The sequence below is a fragment of the Salvia miltiorrhiza genome, unplaced genomic scaffold (genome assembly GCF_028751815.1).
Source record: "Salvia miltiorrhiza cultivar Shanhuang (shh) unplaced genomic scaffold, IMPLAD_Smil_shh original_scaffold_305, whole genome shotgun sequence".
Classification (NCBI taxonomy): domain Eukaryota; kingdom Viridiplantae; phylum Streptophyta; class Magnoliopsida; order Lamiales; family Lamiaceae; genus Salvia; species Salvia miltiorrhiza.
The window spans coordinates 58,386-63,120 of NW_026651524.1; the positions used below are offsets into that span (position 1 = coordinate 58,386).

A 4,735-nucleotide genomic window follows, 5' to 3' on the forward strand; every position below is an offset into this window, starting at 1 on the left:
GTTTTTATTTTTTTTTGACGACGAGTGAATAGTGAATCGGGATTTCTCGATAAACGTGTAGATCTCGTTTATAAGAATTTCGAGAACGAGCTTGTATTTTCTATATTTATATAGAATTACGAGTGTAATGAAAGTGAGTAGAGGTTGAGAGGGCGAGTAACGAAGAGTATGGGTAGTTAGTCGTTAAAACGAGACGAGACGAGATATTTAACGACTAAATATCTAACCTACCCTACCCCTAACCACCCCCCAACCGCCCAAACCCACTCACTCACACTATATCACGTTGATATCAGCCACAACACACACACTAACACCTAAAACACACACACACTTCACGCATAACACCATTTTCTTTGGTGTTGGAGCTTTTGACCTCCGATTTGAGCACCGAGACGAGCGTCGATCATCTTTTCGATCACGTATCTAAGTAGGTAAGATCTCTACCTACGTTTTGATGGTTTTCTTTTCGATTTTCGTCGACGTCGAAAAACGTCGATTCTCGACTTTATTTTGAAACGACGTCGGATCGTCGTGAAATTTTAGTATGTTGTTCTTGGGTAGATGTTGAGCATGTTTAATGAAGGGAGTAAGAACGGAACGAACCGTAGCTATGAAACCCATGAGGGCAGCCCCGTTTTTCACATATTAGCTTGTCTTTCGATTTTTGTTTGATCGTTTTGACTTGATATTTGTGCTTAGGGGTATGCTAGAATCGATATATATTAAATTCGTATTTTTCCAAGCACGAAAATTGTATAAATTTTTAGAGTATGATTATTTAAATTCGTGAAGTTTGAGACGTTGCATAATGAATATTATTGCGTATATGTGTTCTACGATATCACATGAGCATGCTAATTGATTTACAATTTATGGATGATAATTGTTGAACGAAATTAAAACTGGAATTCTGTCAAAATTTTACAGCAGTTTCAAGCTTATGTTTCGATGAGTTTTCATTGCTTGATGGCTCTGAAATTTTAGTATGTTTATCTATGATATGTGTATTTCGTTGCTGCAAAATTTCATGTCTTTTGGATGATGTTTGCTATTTTAAAGATATTTTGAAAAATCCTTGACAGAATCTGTCAACTATTGGTAGACTTCACAAAAACGTTTATATCTATTAATCCATGAAGGATTTTGCATCACCGTTTTTTTTAAACGAAACTAGACTTCAATACTTTTCTAAAAACATAAGATTTCGATTTTTATGACCTCTGAAACAGAGCAGTTTATTATTTCAAAAATGCCCTGTTCTGCTGTCATATTTGTCCAACAGTAAAAGTGTATGAGTTTCATTGTTTATTTGGCAGATCATATGAACGTTTTCTCTTGTGAAATTTTAACCAAATCTTCAAGGATACCTTTAGTTTTGGATGATTATATTTGATGGAATTTTATTAAGGTTTGCCTTGGTTTCTAATGGCCTAAACAAAATTGGCAGAAACTGTCAATCTTTGACAGCCTGCACTAAAAGAGCAATATCTCCAAAAACCTTTAACCTTTTTGGTTAACTACCATTTTTAGAGTGAACTACACTTCATGAAGTTTTTGAGATCAATTGGTATGAGAGTTTATGATGATTGAGTTGGTTGTTATGAAGTTTTAAAGATGACACAAAAACAGCAAAACTTTCTAGAAAATAACTTGATTATATTTGTTTTGATGGATGATACGATATGACTAAATGGTGTGAGTTGTGAGAGTTATGATTAACGCACATAAATGTTGGTATCTGACACTCGAACAATTGGTGTCGAGTATAAATGATAGTTTACTGATAAAGAGTTTTGATGATTTTGAATTGTTTGGGTTGCGTTGAAAAGATGTCAAGATGTTAAGTTTTGAGTCGAGAGACGAGTTCACGTAGTGAGATTCACGCGTTGAAATCTCGTGGCTGACATGATATATGAATAGGTCATGCCGAAATTTTTAGTGAAATTAGGATTTGAGCATAGTCAATTCTTGTTGACCCGTGACTCAAATACATGCCTAATGGAAAGTTTAACTTTCTAATTGGTTAATTAGACGAGATGAGAGCGAATAGATCTGCTAACAAAGTGGACTTTTCGATGTGTTAAATATTTCTTTTAATTGAAATGCTGTTAATTATAACATAAGGATGTTATAATTTATGAGTAATGACGAGAGATAATAATTGTTATATTGATTAACAATCAAGAGAGATGAACATTAGAGATACTAATGTTTCATAAAAGAGATTAGATTATTAATCGAGGTTTCTTTTATAACTTCTCACCAATTCTTCATAACGATGAAGGTCCTTTTGGGAAGTAACGACTTGAGGGAGAGAGTGACGTTACTCATTGATACAGAGACACAACGAGGTGGGCATTACTTTTACTATACGTATATAGAGATCCCCTACGTATCGTGGGCCTCTTATACGAATGAATGCATGAGATGATCTAACTGTTAATTTCAGTTTCATATATATCAAATGAGTTTAAATGTTACATTCAAGCAAGTTATTTCATGACAAAATCTTTGAGTTAAAGTTATTTCAAGTATTGTCTTGCCATAAAATGTTTAAATTTTAGTATGATATATCTATCTGTTTTGGCTTTGCCAATGATGCAATCGAATTCGGGTCCTGAGCAGTTGATAGCTATCCTGCCAAGACTAGTGTACACCAGTGACCGTGAGTCATCTAGCGGGTTGGCCGGTCAAGTGACCGTGAGAGGTGGCCACCTCTCCGGCACAAAGTTCCAGATATGATAGATTACAAGAGAACTTAGTCTGCAGACGAACTTTAAGAATCACAAATGAATTTAGTAAGCTTGGGCCTTTTTAGCGAAAAACTCCCTTGCTGTACTGTTTATGATGGCATGACAATTTACAGTTTTGAAGCATGTATTTTTATACCTAGGCATACGTGCCCACTGAGTGCTTTTGTACTCAGCCCTGCATATGTTTTCTAAATGTGCAGGTTGAGCTGATGTGATGATGGTGCTGCAATGAGCGGAGTCTCCAGGGTTGTTAATAAATAGTTAACCTGTCTAGAATATGTCTTCATACATATGTCTAGCTACTTTCCGCTGCAAGATGTTGTTGATGTTATAGTATGTTATGTCATACTTTGAGTCTTAAGAGAATGGTTTCATACGATGTATAACTTGATTAATGATATTAATTAAGTTTTATGCTGTCTTTCATAGACTGTTTTCAATTGAGTATTAATGAATAAAAATGACGAGTTTTATTAAGATGAGTAAGTTTTACGGCTATAAATGACGCCCCTTTTCTTCCCCTTCTTCTTTAACCCCATCCCTAGTCGTGGATCACTCGACCTAACTATCCATAGTTAGGGCGGGCTGTGACAGAGTGGTATCAGAGCGAAGGAAAGCTCTGAATTTGAAGTCTTGAGTTTAGTCTAGAATGAGTTACTAGGCTAATAGTTATTAACAACCGTGAGCTCAGCGCACCATCACACCAGGCTCAACGAGGTATGTAAAATTTCAAAGTTTATTTGACGTTAAATTTTGAAGAGCATGATGTTGAGGTTATATGATGAGTTATGATGTTACACTTTGAAGATGCATAATTTGAGTTTGAGGATGACAACATGATTAATAATGAGTTATTATGTTGTAAGAGTATGATGTTGATGTTACATGATGAATCATGAGAGCGTTTATATCATATGATGTTATATGATTGAGGATGCATAATTATGAGTTATGATGTGATGTATTTGAGATGTTTTGTGATGAGAATTGTTTGAGCAGTTGTGATAAGTCACGATGATTTAGATGAAGGAATCTAATGTCATTGTTAAGAGATATTTTTTTTACTAAGTAGAAGGATGAAATGAGAACTTAGAGCTAAAGCTTGAGAGAATTAGCAATTGCTTTAAGTACTTGTTGGTTTGAGTTATGAGCTTGAGTATAATAACATGATTAATGATGAGTTATTAGCATGCAGCAATGAGATATTGTACGATATGTTGAGTTGTTTTGTGACGCGAGTTTTGCTCACGCAACCTTAATGGTACTTGAGGAGGTATCATGAGCCATAGTCTTTGGAGATGGCTTTGAGAGAGAATTGTTGAGTTGTCTTACTGAGTCACGATGATTTAGATTAAGGGATCTAATATCATTGTTTAGAGAGGTTACCTACTATGTAAAGATGGGACGAGATGAGAATTTAGATGTTTTGAGCTTGAGTTTTAAGAGAACAGTACTACTTAGTAGGAGTTTTGCTAAGTTATGTTTTGTTTATTTCTGTTGCTGGAGCCAAGTAGAGTTAGTTCCTAGAGTCACCTTTAAGTTCTCCTTATAGATTGGCCAGGACTGTTGGCACTGCACGAAAGTGGACTGTTGTGAGATCGAACTCAGGGAAGATCGGATACGAGGACGAGGCGTACAGTATGTGGTACAGAGATACCCTAGTAGATTTTCAAACACATGTTCATAGACTATGAAAGGATGAAAGCCTTATGGTTGTTACTAGACTGGATGGCATCGTGCACCTAGTCCCCGTGCTACCAATCGAGTGGTAGGATTGAGCAAGGAAGAAAGCCACTCAATATGATGGGACATGTTGTCTTGAGCATTGGACCCACAGGAGATGAGATTTGTTACAGATACCCAGATTTTCTATGCGGATCTACTGACCGGATGCTTGTTTTCTACCAGGGACTCTAGAAGAGTGTAGTAGATATCGAGTCGATCCTTGAGTATCAGTTACCAAAGATGATAAAATGATA

The 4,735-nt window shown here is 35.9% G+C and overlaps 1 long non-coding RNA gene across 1 annotated transcript; it reads left to right on the forward strand.

The window, feature by feature from the left end:
- The first annotated feature begins 292 nt into the window (after positions 1-292).
- LOC131004015 (uncharacterized) lies at positions 293-3,182 on the forward strand. Its single transcript, XR_009094880.1, has 3 exons — positions 293-434; positions 2,288-2,354; positions 2,957-3,182. It is a non-coding gene; the product is annotated as an uncharacterized LOC131004015 (long non-coding RNA).
- Positions 3,183-4,735: the final 1,553 nt, after the last annotated feature.